The sequence below is a fragment of the Pollicipes pollicipes genome, unplaced genomic scaffold (genome assembly GCF_011947565.3).
Source record: "Pollicipes pollicipes isolate AB1234 unplaced genomic scaffold, Ppol_2.1 Scaffold_3087;HRSCAF=3621_pilon_pilon_pilon, whole genome shotgun sequence".
NCBI classification, from domain to species: domain Eukaryota; kingdom Metazoa; phylum Arthropoda; class Thecostraca; order Pollicipedomorpha; family Pollicipedidae; genus Pollicipes; species Pollicipes pollicipes.
Window position 1 is genome coordinate 11,515,700 of NW_023596225.1, and position 16,650 is coordinate 11,532,349.

A 16,650-nucleotide genomic window follows, 5' to 3' on the forward strand; every position below is an offset into this window, starting at 1 on the left:
GCAGATTTAAAATCGGCGAGCATTGTTTGGGTGATAATGAGTTCCCCATTCTTTCCGCCTGTGTTTGACCTTCAACGATTACCTCGAGAGGGCAGAACATTTTGACGAACGCTAGCTCTTGAACCTTTTGATATTTTGGTGTTTTCAAGTGTAAAATCGTCGGGTCATTTTCTGTTGATATCGAGTTCCCTGTTCTTTGAGCCCACGTTTGACCCTGAAGGATGAACTTGAGAGTTCAAAACTTTTCGGCTAGTTCTTTCCGTGATTAATATTCTGATGCTTGCAAGTTTTAAATCAGCCGGTAATTTTTGGTGAAATTGAGGTCTACATCATTTGAGTCCGTGTTTGACCTTGAAAGGTGATCTTAAATTGTCAGGACTTTTCGACGCACACTAGTTTTTTTCTGTGGGGAAAAATATTCTGATGTTTGCAAGTTAAAAGTCGGCCAGAAATCTTTGGGTGAAATAGAGTTCCCCGCCCTTTGAGCCTGCGTGTGACATTGAAGATTGACCTTGAAATGTCAGACTTTTTGACGGACGCCAGTTCTTGCGCTCGTAAATATCTTGATGCTCGCAGTTTGCAAATCGACCGGTAATTTTCTGATGATTTTAAGTTCCCGTCCTTTGATCCAACTTTTGACCTCGAAGTTCGTACGATATTACAAAATAAAGGCCATGTTTGACGTTTTCCTGCCATAGTTTACCTTGAGCTCTATTTTTATAGAGAGCTCGAAACTTGCCGCTGAAAAAGTCGTTAAATAAATCGCTAACCTCACGGACATAGGCTGGTGCCCCTCCCCCTCTCTCGCGGTCGTCAGCCGGTCGGGGCAGGATGCGGTACGCCGTCGGACTGCGGGGCGTGTCGGTTTGCCCTCCCCTCCCCCCCCCCGGCCGGCATTCAGTCGCGATTACCGCGCAGATGCGTGACCGCCGGAGCTCCGCGGGTCGGGCCGATAAACGTCCACATGACCCTGGTGCAGGCGATTGATAGCCCGCTCTCGGCCCTCGGCACGGGGCTCGGTACGACGGCTGGCAGCCACGTGGAGATATGGCTGTCGCCAACGGGGCTTACCTCCCGCTCTCGGCCCTCGGCACGGGGCTTGGTACGACGGCTGGCAGCCACGTGGAGATATGGCTGTCGCCAACGGGGCTTACCTTGGTTCGAGCAGGAATGGGTTTGTATTATTTTATTTTCTTCGGCCGTGGATCATAATGACACACGAGGTTTGCAAATAGCAGAAGGGACGCCAGCACTGGATCTTGTAACCTGATCCGACCCACACATTTTCAAAAAGTTATTCAGGAGATATCTACATCAAGGTATGCCAAGTATGGCATGCCTGGCTCACCGCAGTACAGAATGTGAAGCTAAACAGTTCACCCAACAGGCATCGTTTATCCCTTTGTGGTGTGGACGCTTTGTGTCAGGGCCAGAACTCGGCATGCTCGGAGGTGGATGCCCCTTTGTTTTGTATTGATGACATTATATGGCCGGTTGGACTTCAATACAGATTACTTTGAGCCGCGTAACGTCAAGCTCGTCGTTGCCCTCTGGGTCTCTCTCATAAAGGAGACGCATGCCGAGGGCTCAGTCAAACTGAACCCTTACAGAGTGAGACATCATTGACTACCACGAGCATTAAACCCCTTTTCCTGCCGTTTTGCGGGTTAATCTTTGAGGTTTTGGCTGGGTCGCGAATACTTTGAAGTGCTTGCCACAACATTGCGTCCTCCCATTTAAAAGTGGGTGTCAAAGTTAAGCAGCTAAAATATATTTATTCGCAGGCCATCAAAGTAGTCTTCCCATGCAATCTGGGTAGAGGCTGTGGTGATGTGAGACATGACGTCATAGAGATGCCGCCTCTCATTGGACGGATGTCTGCGAGGTGCATGACGTCACAGCGAGGCTGCCTCTCATTGGACGAATGGCTGCGATGTGATCTGAGTGACACCTTTCAAGGTCTCACCGGCCTCAATAGTGAACGGAGCTTTAGCTTCGGCTCGACCCAGGAGCAGCCTCTATACTGATGGCGGCGCAGGAATGCATCCCGTTCTTCGGAGAGAATGGTTATTTGTCCTCCGAAATTAACCTGCTGCGTTTAGAAATTGGCACAAGCTGACGTGCTTAACTGCTTAAATACATGGCAATAGGGCCACAGTATTGAAAACTATTCCCCAAATCGACGGAACAAAAAGTGCGCTGGGGACAGATCTGAAGGTATGGGGGATCGGCTAGCTGACTGGCGCAACCACCCTCCCCCTCCCCCTCCCCTAGTCACGAATGCTGCTGTCATTCTGGCTAATATCCGGCCGGCCGACCTTCGCTGGCTCCTGATGATGATTGGGACTGCGATGAGCGTCAAAATGATGGCCAGACGGGCCCAAATGCCCGGTTAACAGTCCATCGAACTGTGACAACCCAACACCAGTCGGAAATCCTAACTTTGGAAATAAGAACAAATATGTTAATGACAACGAGCGCCCTCATTTATTCATGGTAGTCAGCCTTCCACTGACATACGTGCCGTCTCTACGCCACACGACTTCTACGAAGCTCAAAGCAGTCCCAATGGACTAACTCCATGAACCCTGACCGTCCCAGGCCCCTGCCCGTCCCATGCATAGTCCCCCACGATCTCCTGGGCCGCCGAAGCGCGCGGGCGACTTTTCATCTCGGATCTCCAGCTGACTCCTTCAAGTCTCTTCACTCTGTTAGCTTTACCTTAACATGACGTTGCAGATAAGCCTTTCCATTCACGGCACAAAGCCTTATGTATGCGTGTGTTTCACATGGCACATCCTATGCCATGCAAGCATAATATGACACGATCTGAAATGATTTCTCGGACGCATTGGGCGACATGATTTTTCGGCTCAGCCAAGGACAGCCAACGCAAGCTGATTTGAAAACCAAGTGATACAGCAATGCATATCCTCGTCCTGCCATGCACCGCGCGCCTTTTTCTTGATTGCCCTAAAAGGAATGAAGCGGTTCCACAAAGCTCGTTAATACAGCTGCACCAAGTAGCTTACATCTACCAGTCACGAGCATGATAGAGCTGCAATGTGTTTGAGCTGTTGGCTATTTTCTCCGGCATTAGAGCTAATCTTTGCATGACCACGTACTTCCTGACGAACCTGGCCAGTTTCTTCAGCTCATAGTCCAGCGGTTGCGTTCACTTTGCCCTTGAAGCTGGTGGCGTGCACGAGGAGCGAAATGTGTTTCCCGAGTTTTATTGTCATTGCTCGTCAGCCTTGAATCTGATGAAAGCACGCATCGCGGTTAACAGTGAACGTTTGCGCTTCACCATGCCTACAGTCATCGCCGAAAACTAGCTGCCTCATTTACCGCGCCCCATGACAGACCGCTTTACGATGCAGTTTCGAAGGCAGCCACCGGCGCTCAGAACCAGGCGGCCGAAGTATTAGTTGGTGCGCTCTGGACATCCGCAGACCCTCAGCGTAGCCTGTCACGTGGGTATTGCCCATTCAAAGCCAAGGACACGTCCATCCTGATGGCGGCGATCAGTTAGACAATAGACAACCTTGAAATAGTCCCATACTTAGCGTACCTCCTGTCTCATGACCAACATGGGCGTGATGAGCACATGAGCAAGAAAGGTGTCGAGCTTCCGGATTTTCGCCATTATGAGCTCTTATGCTGGTGATAACCAGCCTTTAAGATGGTAACAGGTACCGGTTATACGCAGATATAAGGCAGTCATTGAAGCAAACCTGGAACAACTGAACGATTTCAACAGTGCTCATGGTCACGGGTGTTGCTGGTTGAGAAACTGATCGGTTCTCTCGAAACCGAAACGTGCGATGGAAACTTGCCAAACATCTGCTGACTGCAAACATAATGACACCAAAATGATCCGTCATTCCAGCTTTCGCATCCCAACAACCGATGCAAAGCTGAGGGTTACTCAACTCACATATATCTAAGCCAAAAGGTCTCGATGACCGGTAACCGTGTATCCGTACCGAGTATCCGTAAACGGAATCCACCAGAGATATAATCAATCCCTGTGTCACGTAGCCTACAAATGAGCCAGTCGAAATCCCAGACATGAGTACTGTGCCCAGCTGTCTAATCACCCGCTCGCCAAAAGCCTGGCTGACCACTACCAGACCCTCCGCCACTGGCAGAGTGGTGCTAGCTGGCGCCACGACTGAACCGAACCCCGGCTGGAGCCGCCGGGGCCTTCGTCGGCCGGCGCGGTAGCCACACACCGCAGACGCGGTCCCGCAGCGCCAGCGCCCGCGCTCGCGCCGCTGGTGCTGGTGATGCGCCGGGCTGGACAGTTCCTGCGCGGCCCTCGCCGCAGTGATGGCGCGACGCACGCCGACCAGGGCTGCACGAGCGGGTCAAGAGAACGCACGCACATGGTCCCAGCCTCACCCCTCGCTCGCCAACGCCGACAGCGGCGCAGTGAGGGTCCCTACGTGGCGGGCTCCATTGGGACGCTCAATAAATCAGAGGATGGCCGGGCGCGCGCCACGGCGGAGACGGAGGCCTAGGCTCCCGTCAGAGACGGGAAGTCGGTGTGGGAGACGAGGCCGGACCTGGCAGCAGCGTGACGGAGCGACAATTTATTATCAAAGTCGTTCGTCGATTATCGAACTCGTTCTCAGCGTGGGCTTACATAATCGCACGGCAACAGGCTGAGCCATTTTGCGGGGGCCAGCATTGGCTCACAGGCTACTGCGGGCATGTTAGGCTTCATAAGGCTCTCCCGGAGGCAGGCGCAATTAGTTTGCTTTGTTTGCTGTCTCTGTCGGTTGCCGAAATGCCGATCGTAGTTCATCATATTAAGCATTTAGCGTGTCCGATGTGGCACACAGAATGATGCAAAACATTATTGTTGCCCCGGCTTTAATGCGAACAGCCAACCGCGCAGAGGTACGGCAATTGGACTCCCCGCAACAAATATGGAGGAGGGGGAACTATCAGAACCTTTTCAGAAAGCCAGTTTTAACAAAGCAGCCCATGGGCGCCAAAAATGTTGCAACTTTTGGGCTTTATCTCCCGTCATACGAGCCCATTTATTTGACATCGAAGCATCTGCAGCCGGCGCCAGCTACCAAACGACTAGGCGGTACTCAAACACCCATTGGGTCGGGGTTGAGGACGGAAGATTGCATGTTAGCTGCGGTATAGTTTGCAAACTACCGGCAAGAAGAAGATATTGGAAGCATCAGGAGTGCATATGGAATCCTACAAAGGTACGCGATATATATATATATATATATATATATATATATATATATATATATATACCGCCCATTGGGCCAGTGTTGAGGCCCGAATGTTACATACAGATTGCAGCGTAAACGGAGGACTCTTGGCAAAACGCAAAACAACAGACAGATCAGAAGAGCAGTCGCAAACCCTTTGTATGTGCGCTAACAGAGCATATTTGTCAAACAACAACAGGATGGCCCGAGCGATCCCCCGAGTCTTTCAGCATCTCATTCCACATCAATGTCTCAGAAACTCGGAAATTTTGGTGTTGAAGTCATGTAATGCCAATGACCGAGAAGATGTATCAACTAGACGACGAATGACCATGGGACCAGAATATGGCTGAGCATGACATTCGCTAGTGGTGCTGTGGCGTTCAACTGAAGAAAACAACAAGGCAACTGCTGCCATCTTTTCTAGCGGCGCCGAAGACAGTGACCAGCGCGACAGTGCATTCTGGCGTGTTCAGCCCTGCCTGGTCAATTTTTTTTTCTACACGACGTTATCGCCAACTCTCCTCCAAATAGTAACTTGATACACCATTGGCAACTGATCTTAGTTTGAATTTACTTCTTGTTTTTTAGCTGTGTGCGTTCTAGTTTCATAGCGCATCATTGACTTAAGCCGTTTTTAAACTTGGCGATTTCGCTTCTCCTCCTGTCGTTGGTCTGTTTACTCGAAACGTCGCCTTGGGGTATTGTTCAAAGTTGACCTTCACCTCATAGTGTGATGAGGCATGCCCACTCACGTACACTTCAGATACCAGAATAATCGATTAGCCTTCAGTCGTCCTTAAACTGGACAATACCGCACCCTCATCCGCATGCTACATTTTGCAACGAAAAATGCCATAGCTCAATGAGTTTATCCTTCAGATGCAACTGGCTTAAAAACTGGCTGATCTGGGTGAAACGGCAGAGTGTACAGTTATAGGCTGCACACAACATTGTGGCCTGCGAAATAACCAAGTTGCTGACTGCAATGACGGGGGCTTGTGGGTAGATTATGTACAAATCGAAAGAAACGTGGCAAAAGGCATGATATCACATCAGGTATGACCTCCAATGAAGATACAACGAAGTAAAAGCGATTGGAATTTAATAAGCCATCAAGTAAGTGACGCTTAATTTTTCTCTTTACCTGCTTTTGTCACGAGTCAGCTGAGGACAATTATTTGTCCTCAGTCAGATTTGAGTTGACACGCAACCCTCTTAGTACGACGGCTGAAAGTCGGGAAAGAGGGCAATGCAGAGGATACTGCTACCCAGCCTGGAATAGTGGCAGCTCACTATGTTTCACGTCCAGTGTGATAACACAGAGCATTTCTCCTAGTTATCTCGTCTTTCGAGAATATGACAGAACGTCGGCGACCACCCGCCGATTTGGATAGCAAGACAGGAGGATATGCTATAGTACCGTTACACTGGAACCGGAAGAAGACTAGTTAGCAATGCGGCTATGGACATTTGTGCATTGTCTTGGCTTCAGGGCCTTCAGGAACAAAGGAAATACAGTAGCGTTAAACAGGAAGTTTTTGAAGACGGAAAGCAGTTGTGTCTACCTCCTGACAATATCTAATTTTATCGGGAGCTCAACGGTCGTGTTTAGGCCTGACAAAGTGGCAGTCCGACTGCCAATAACAGGCAATAAAACAAGTGTGGCATGCTATCGTTGGTGATCTGTTTCCAATGACAGGAGCCCCTGGACTCCAACGCAGAGCACCAGGTTTCTGGGGACATCTTTTCTCTGGGACCCTGGAATCTCAGTGGATCCCGAGTGCTCACGTCGGTGGGACACCCTGGAATCCCAGTGGATGCCGAGTGCTCGCGTCGGTGGGATACCCTGGAATCCCAATGGATCCCGAGTGTTCACGTCTGTGGGATACCCGAAATCCCAGTGGATCCCGAGTGCTCACGTCGGGGGATAGCCGAGATCGGCTGCCGGTTACTGCAAGCATTTTTCGGTATGGCGCATTCGCTCGCTGCCGATAAAAACCATAATTGGCTGCATCCCGGTTTTTACTCTTGGTCGTACTCTTCATATTACTGCGCTCGATTAGAATGCTAGAATTTGTCTTCCTTTAATTGGGGCTGTTACTGCACTGGCTATATCAAGCCATCGACAGCAATCCGTCACGATTGTATGTGGTGTGGGATACATTTGTTCGCGTCAAGCGCACGGATGTCACGACCAGCCACACACGGGGCGTCATGCGGCCACGGTTGTGTCAAGCATCGCAAAAGTGGAAACATGGCGACGTCAGTAACCGGGACACCGCTGTCTGGCGAGCCGCAAGACCGTGGTCTCGATGTCAACTCGACACGAGGACGAGCCGCTTCAGACTGCAAACACCTTGTTGGCAGCCAGATGTGCTCTCTGGTGAGGTGAGCCAACAGGTGTTCATCTCCGGTTACTCACGGGGGCGGCCATTCGGAGATGATTCACGGAAGGCTTTTGTGTCGTTAAGTTGTTCCCACGCTTGCGAGAGAGATCGCGCGAAAAAAGGCAGGTGTTGTTTGGCTAATCTATAATTATGGACGGCTTTGGTGCCCCAAAGATGCCTTTTTGACGTTTCAGGATTTTTATAACAGCCATGTGACATGTACTTTGCGATACGATCTAGGCTAAATGATTTGTTAAAAAATCTCCATTACAGCGACACCTTAGAAAACTGGTTATTACACGAGCGTCAGTAGTAAGGTATTGTTTGAAAGTTATTTCTTGACGTGAAAGCTCTGAATTAATTTTGCCTTAAGCGCAACGATTAAAACATATGCCAAACAGGATAAGAGGATATGTGGATATGAACATATATTTCAAATGTTCCGGAGCTGTTGGTTAATTGCGGATCACGTTCGCGTGCTCTCTGTCGATGGGCCCAAGGCCAGGTGTGCAGGCATATCTATTCATGCGGTAATCACCGTCATTACGCACAGGTGAAATGGAGAGCCGGTTGAATGAGCACAGACACTCATGTTAGTTTGATAAGTTAGGGCTGTCGGCCGCCTTCGCGCCTTATCCCGTCGCAGCCAGGGTAACGAGCACACAGGTATTGAGAACTTTCAATGTTTACTCGCGAGTGCGAAGAGACGACCTCAGCTATTTTCCTGACACAAGTACCTCTCTCGCTCTCTCTCTCTCTCTCTCTCTCTCTCTCTCTCTCTCTCTCTCTCTCTCTCTCTCTCTCTCTCTCTCTCTCTCTCTCCTCTCTCTCTCTCTCTCTCTCTCTCTCTCTCTCTCTCTCTCTCCAGCGTTCTGCAAACGTTTTCCGTATCCGTTTACGGCCTCCAGAACGCAGACACATCGGCCGAGAGGAGCGTGCATTACCATACGGGCGCAGACCACAACAAACCTCGGCCAACGTCTGACTTCATTCATCAGGGCGTGGAAACGGTTCCCACGCCGGCAGCGCGAGCCGGCGTGGTGCCGCCAGCGCCGGACTTGGTGAACTCCAGCCGGCGGCTAAGCCGGCTCCGGCACCTGTCAAGACCACGGCAAGCTCCGAGCGACCGATTACTGGCTTCGGCACCGCTCGCTGGCTTTTATGTCACCGTTTATGATTTTTACCGCCGGAATGGGCATTGCTGGACTCGCTCGTATTTTACTTTGCAGTCGATCCTCGTCGTGAGGGCTGTTTAGTATTTCCGTAAAACACTTTCTAGAAGCTTTAGAAAAGCCAGTTCTTCGTCTGCAGCTAACGGTGTGAAGTGGACATTCCAGGGATGCTGCAGTGCTCTAAGAAATGCCGTTAATAATGAATACCTATATAGAATCTGGTCGTAAAATTGGAAATAATTTCCTGTGTTTTAGCTCCAGCAGCCCCTCGCTCCGTGACCGCCCAGCTCCGCGTCGTTCCTCCGCCAGCCTTTCCGCCCACTGCGGGCTGTGCGGTCGCTCCAGTTTGCTGTCGGCGCCCATGCCTGAGCGCGGACAGGCAGATGTTCTAGTCACGATACGAGGGCTGCACATCCTATAGCGATCTAATTATCGAACACCCGTCGAGAGCCGGTGGAGCGCAAACCTGGTGACCTCGATACCGTCGAGCGTCAATACGTCAGGGATGCGTGAATACCAGCAAGAAACTGGGACAGGGCACTTTGTTACAGCGAGGCGCACACAGAATGGAAGCCTGACAGGAATGGATCATCCGGGTAGGCAGCTTGTCCCATCTGCATATTGATACCGATGAAACAGATTACCGTCCTAATTTGAGATAGTATGATAAACTGAATACAATCAACTTTTTCCCAGTGCGACAACTTTTTTAGCACACGTTGGGAATGTAATGATGTGCTTATGCCTAGTTTATAAACGAATCAATATAACTAGATACAAGCTATCCCCACACAATAGCGAACTATTTCTGAAACACCCGTAATCATGTGGTGTGGCCTTTCTCTCTCTCTCTCTCTCTCTCTCTCTCTCTCTCCTCTCTCTCTCTCTCTCTCTCTCTCTCTCTCTCTCTCTCTCTCTCTCTCTCTCTCTCTCTCTCTCTCTCTCTCTCTCTCTCTCTCTCTCTCTCTCTCTCTCTCCTCTCTCTTCTCTCTCTCTTTCTCTCTCTCTCTCTCTCTCTCTCTCTCTCTCTCTCTCTCTCTCTCTCTCTCTCTCTCTCTCTCTCTCTCTCTCTCTCTCTCTTTTTCTCTCTCTCCCTTCTCTCTCAAGGGGAGAGAAAGCCGGTCAGCCGGCCTTCTGGTGCAAAAATAGATATACCTCGTAAAATCGCTGTCCTATGGCAGGTCAAAGTCAATTCATGGCTGTCAGCGAAGGTTATTCGTAGGAATTCGCTTCATCTAATGTGACAACGATGTGTTACGTGAAGTCATACAACTTCGATGAGGTTCTTATACAGCAAGACAGCTGAAACTGGGAATGCAGCCAATCCCATCGACTTTGGGTCAGCTTTGAAAGCCAGGTCATGGTCAAATCCAAATCACTTTATTACGGGACAGCTCGCTGTATGGATAGCTTTTGGCACTCATTTTGAATTCCCTGATAACAAGAACATCAACAAACAACTCATTTTGACTTCATAACGGTCATGGGAGTTACTGACATAAGATGACGCCGAGCAACTTTTTCTTTCGGGGAAAATTATGCCTAACGTAGTTCTTGACGATGTTTTGATATTCAAATATTAGAAAAAATATTGAATGCTTTTGATCACCTTGACCTTCTGATCACCGAACTGACATGGACGCCAGTGACCTTTTTCTTAGCAAAGATATCTAGAGTACAGCTGGCTGCGTGAGGGAGTCTGGGGTCACTTCGAACACAAATCTAAAGATTTTTCCTGTTTAATCTTACGAGACCCAAAGGTCACGATCTAAGGAAGAACCCTACCTGACCTGTGAACTTGGCGCGTCTCTCTTGTTCTTGAGGCCTCAGGGAGCCAATGGACTCCCGACACAGCTGAGGTTAGCACATTGAACTGACCACTCAGACGCACGATAACATTGCTCGGGCACTGGATAGGACTGTTAGGCACTTGGTATATATCCCTTTTGAAAAGCACTAACAGAAACTGTTGGGGGACAAATGTCTATTTTAAGACTGTATTGCTCACTACTTCTAGACAGAACTTCCGGAAATGTGTTGGTTGAAGAATTTTCTAGCAAAAGTGAGCAAAAACACACTACTGAGTGATGTCTCGTGTCTGATACTGAGCTATCCACTCTCTCAGGTCGGCGAGAAACAATATTTGTATTACAATGATAAGTAACGTATTCGTTCTATTGATACAGACCTATGTATTCATAGCCCACATATTCATAGCCCATATATTAGCCCATAGCCCATATATTAGCCCATATATTCACAGACATATCAGTGCAGCGGACTACATCTTATTTTTTCTTTTGTCAGGAAATTTTACCCATTCGAAATAAAAGCTTTCTGCATGATGTTCAACATGCCGTTGATCTTGAATCAGCTATAGGCACGCTGGGTTCCTACCCTTCGTTTAAACTGGCATATCGTAAAAGGGCCCAAACACGTAGATGGCTACGTGAAATGAGACAACGTAAGAAAATACCTGAGGCGTTGTGCAGTTGATATAATTGCAGCAGGACGCTGGAGTCAATCAGTTGAATTAGTGCTAATTCGTCACCATTTGCACCACTTATCTGAACTTCTGGGTCGTGATCGCGTCATGTGAACGGTCATTTCTCGAGGAATTCCAACATCAGCAGAAAATATTCAGAACCGCTCAACTTTAAATTTCGACTTTGAAGACAACAAATTAGGTGCAGGAACCGCGTTGAGATAAGTGTTTTGGGCCGGCATATGTAGTTAACACAAACATGCTTATTATTGCTGGGTAATCATGACAGGTCATTCGCATTTATGTGTGGCTGTATTTAGATATATATCAAAACCAAAGAGATTTTTCCAAGCATTCTGGTTCAACATCTGCTAAGGTTGACTATTTGGTACGGAGGAGCTTTTTTGAGGTGTTAGGAAGATAAATTAGGCCTCGCTATACGCATCGGCTTCGATGAAAGTTATCATTTCACCTAAACATCTCAGATAAGACATTAATCTTGGTTCGAATTTGGCAGAGCACCAATCAAAGCATCAATGGAGTTCAAACGCAGCCGAAACTTAGCCTAACGATATCTGAACTAGTCGTAGCTCATGTAATACAGCGAGGGACAAAACAGTTTTGCGCCGACATTGATAGCGCGATAACCCTTGGACGTGCGGCTCTGCGCCATTGGAAGAAGCGCCGGACGACAAAGGGACCGGAGTCGGCGCTGGACCGACACCAGCGTCGCTTAGTATGCGCTCAACGTCGGCATAGCCGTTGTGACGTCACAGCCTCTTAAGTGGCGTCTCTCGGCGCGCCAGCTGATTTCTGCGGCACAGCTGGGGCGGTTGGGGGTTGGCGGCTGAGGACAATCGCGACGGGGAACGGCGTGCCCATCTGGCTAAGAGGCGGAAGGGGTTGCAGCAAGCATACATGCGTCATAATCTTGCTAATCTTCTATAACCTTGGTCTCGGTGGATCGCAGAAAAATAATGACAAGGCAGCGTTGGAGAAACACAGTTCAGAAAGATTTGTCCTTTAAATCAAAACCAAGAGACCAAAATGCCACAAATCAGAAAGCCCCAGCCACACGGATGAGCCAGGAACCAGGCCTCCCACGGTTGCAGCGATCAGCGGTACGAACTCACCTTGCAAAGGAGCAGCTCCAAAGCCGCCGGCAGAACAGGTCAGGGCGACACAGCTGCGATGTCTGCTCAGAGCGAGAGCTCACTCATCGGGCGCACACCCCCGCCGGGAGCCGGCGACAGGAGCCGGCGGCGGGGAGCCGGTGGCGAGAGTCGGCGAGGGAGCCGGCGGCGAGCGTCGGCGAGGGAGCCGGTGGTGAGCGTAGGCGAGGGAGCCCGCAGAGAGGAACCGCGCACCGTAGCACGCAGCCGACGTCAGGAGCCAGAGACGGCAGCCGTCCACCAGAATACCGGAGCCGGAGCCGACGTCAGCAGTCACACGCCGTGGCCAGACACTGTGCGGCGCGGCCGACGGCGAGCTGCAGTCTCTCCGGCCGGCCGGTGTTAGGCCCGTGTGAGGCGCTGAGGTCGCCGCGGCGCCCGGCCGTAACGGGCCGCTGGACCACCGCCCGCCCAGCTGTGCAGAGCGCGAATGGGGAGCCAGATAGACCGGTAATCACGGGGGAAGGGTGCAAAGGAGACAGACGCGCCAGGCCAAGGCGCCGTTGCAGCAGTCAGGGGGGGGGGGGGGTTGATAGAGCGGGGCGCAGGAAGGCGGCAGCTCTGTGCGCGCCGCTGAAAACGACCGCGTCGTTTGCGGTCTCATGCATTATTGATGCAGCCCAAATGCTAACATCGTAAACAGGTGACTGGGGCCGTGAGCGCGGACTTTGGACGATTCACGCATGGATCTTGCGACCGCAGCCGATTGTTTGCACTTGATCCAAGCGAATGGACTTGTTGAAAACCGCAATCACCGATGGAGAGTAATGGCGGAATAATGCAATGGGCTGCAAAATGCGTGTTCATTATTCGCATAATCGCGCACCTGGTACCATCTTGCTAGCATGACATCGGCTTTGTATTATCTGTTTCACAGCCATGTCACGTTGGTACTAGGTGATCTATTGTTGCATAACATAACAAGGACACGACCGCGTCGCAGTATTCTGCTGATGGCATTTTGTAAGACAACCATCCATTGAAGAGATCGGACCCACGGAGAATTGGTTGAAATACGTGAAAAACTGTCTTATCTCTGCCTATCAGAGCCTCGTTCCATGAAAAATGCATGAGGAAATCCCGTTCTGTAATCGTAACCCTTGGAAAGGGACATGTCACACCTCAAGCAGAAATGCACACGAAATGCAGTAACACTCCGGCGTTACCAGATGAAGCGGGTGCGGCTAAAGCCGGAAGGTAGTTTGCGCCCTGTTGAAACAAACACGCTTTCCCATTTTTTGCAGTTCTGTCCCGCATGGATAAAATTTTCATTTCAATAGCCATTTTTGAGGACAATTTTCAACGGACCTCTCACCCAATGCAAACAAAGAGCATGCTTACTTCAACAACATGATGGACAAGTTATATCAACCTGCGACCAATGTATTTACTCGCAGGCTTCCAGACTAAATTCCTTATATCACTAATCGCTTGAAGCTCACAGTTCTGCTTCGACTTGATAACCTGATCCAAAACCTTCTAATCTATGGTAAGCAGCTTGCGCTCCGACGCTTACCCGAGCATCGTCGCCCGTCAAAAGCGTTAAAACCTCGCCGCGATGCATTCGATGGCTTTGTTGTGCCGTTTAAAGTGGCGTTATTTAAGCCCGCTGGCCAGCAGCTGGCAACAATATCCGCCATGCTTGAAACGAAGGCATTTAGTGGCCTGGCAGCTTGTTCAAATTTAATGAATATGAATTGCTTATTTAGTGTTTTGGTTGGCCCGGGTGTGTATTCTGGCAATACACACAGTGATACTTAGTCCCACGTATTCGTTGGAGGTCGTTCGTGTAACGTCTGCCAAAGTTGCCCCTTTCCATTAGCTGGAGGCTGATAGGATTCTAACACAAGGGGTGGAGTCGAGACCGGAATCAGCGGATTCGCCAAACCAAGGTGGGTTCCATTTACCTCAAAATTGGCGATTCGGAACAGGAGTTGCGTCAACGTTATTGATTGGAATCCTCGATTAGTCGAGCCGAATTGAGATGCAAAACTAGCAAATGCTCTTATTCCATAAAATCTTATATGTGCACGGAACTGAACACTGGGCATATCTTTGTTTAATATATGAAGATATGCCTCAGGCAGACCGTTGTGCATACATCTTATAGAAGGGCCTATCCCCTTCACTGATGTCACCGCAGCCGATTTCATGTGAAGCGGTCCGGCGATTTGCCATGTTTCCTTGAGTCCAAATCGGGGTTTACTTAGCGCTGTGTTGTGATGATCCCGGTCTGGGTCGAAATCAGGCCAGCGCTCTGAGAGTAATCGTGTATTCAGACTGTGCGGAAAAATGTGCAGGCTGCCTTGAAGCAGGTAGTGCTGTTAACTTTTCGTGATTACTTTTTGCCATCAACGCTGCACGTCAGGCCATGATGCCTAATACTGTCTGACAGACACCATTGTTATTATTCGGGGAAACAGGTGCTATATATACCAAACATGCATGCTCTGCATGCAGTACACACACCAAGGTAAGCATCGCCTTCTGTTTTTCGTCTGACGCCTTGTCGTGCCTATCAGGTGATCTCTTGATAATGTAACGGTGTACGAAGGCAGCCGAAAACGTGGAGTCCAAGAAAACCCCTTCACTGCAACTCAGGCCGCATTGAATTGCCTTGTATTGTTGTCCTTCCACGGTGGTAGGTTTCCGTTCATCAAAACAGAATGGCATAGAGCTGAATAGTCCACAGGCGTACAAAATGGTGAGGGGAGGGAGGGGGGGGGGGAGGTCATGACTCCCCCACTATCTGCCAAAGCTTAACATCAACCGTGAGGTGATGCATGACAAAAATCAAAGTGAGGAAGTGATTTGGCTCTACCGCTTTCTGGGACGTCCCCACGCGCCTACTAAGCTAAGTATGATAGCTACACAGCCTCGCTGACAAAACCTGCTGGTTTCTGTGATGGCCGTTAGCTATGTGTAACCATGTTCAGGCAGGTGTCAGGCGTGTGCGAGTATGTGTAGGTAGGATGGTCCGGGTGTATATCTGTACCGCTTTTTGTTTGATGTGTGTGTCTAAATCTAAGCCTTTATTACTCAACAATCGTACTGCTTTCAGGGTCAGCATTTTTGCCTCTTTTTTTCTCGAACCCATGACAAATTGCTTAATACAACACACTAAACACAGTACAATGGCCTGTGATTTGAATTGCAGTAATCCAACCCCTTCCAACGCCTTGGCAGCACGCCAGACGCAATCACGTCTTTATAGGCTCCTCGACCCCGGCCTTGCGGCCCTCCTCCATCCCCTCACTCCCCTGACCCCACACGTTTGAAGTGGAAGCCTTCCCAGAACTCCCCATGAGCGGCCGCGGGAAGCGCCCGCCTCTGGGGAGGGGGGGGGGGGAGGGGAGGGGGACAAGCTGTCCCTGCTCGCGCTGGGTGGCGCAGCGGCGGCAGTAACTCGCCGCGCCCATCCGGCCTGACACCGACCGGCGGCCCGCCCGGGACCGGCGGGAAGGCGGTGCACTCCGCGCCCTGCGTCCCAGCCCGACGGACGGCCGCGGCAACTGGAGAGGGCGGCCGGAGGGCAGGGCCAGCGCGCTCGTGTCCCAGCTGGAAAACACTGCACACACGCCACTGAGGCGCGGACGTCAGGCGATAACAGTCGTTCGACATAGTTCTTGATCAGCGGCGCCAGATAAGGCTGAATGGAGCCACTCCGGGGACAAAGGAGTGACGGAGGTGGCGGGGCCTCCGCCTCCACCTGGGCTGTCGCCAGACGACGCCGTCGCTAGCCCGGCCGCCGCCAGGCCCGGCGGTGGCCGGTTCTCTTTCGCGGCCCGAAATGGGCCGATAACAGGTGAGCGGGATCCGATCAGGCCAAATTAGCCGCCTAATGAGGCGCGCCGGCGCCGCGCGCCCGACAAAAGGCCAGCACTCTGCCAGCGCCCGGCCGCGGCCCGGCCGGTGGCGGGGGGCGGCGCTGACGCGGAGAGGAGAAACTGGCGCCGGTGACATGATGTGGGGCATGCCCCGCGATCGTCGATTCTGAGCGACTGATCGAGCCAGGGTGACTTTAACAGCTGGAGGTACGTTTTATAGCAGATGACGATGTCCACTCATGTCTGCTTTACACTTAATCTCTGACAACACGAGTAGACAAGACTTCACATGCGAAATATGTAAGCAGAAGTACAAGTATTGTTAGATATTGATCAAGGATACGCGGACGTTGTGTTGACTGCG

The 16,650-nt window shown here is 50.6% G+C and overlaps 2 protein-coding genes across 2 annotated transcripts in view; both read right to left on the minus strand.

The window, feature by feature from the left end:
* The window catches only part of LOC119089372 (uncharacterized), a 30,368-nt gene extending 17,852 nt beyond the window's left edge, over positions 1-12,516 (minus strand). The window contains exon 1 of the mRNA XM_037212042.1: positions 12,421-12,516. The gene's annotated coding sequence lies outside the window, so the exon portion shown is untranslated. The remainder of the gene's footprint in view (positions 1-12,420) is intronic.
* The window catches only part of Mybbp1A (MYB binding protein 1a), a 42,440-nt gene that overhangs the window by 4,861 nt on the left and 20,929 nt on the right, over positions 1-16,650 (minus strand). The gene's annotated exons all lie outside the window — the stretch shown is intronic.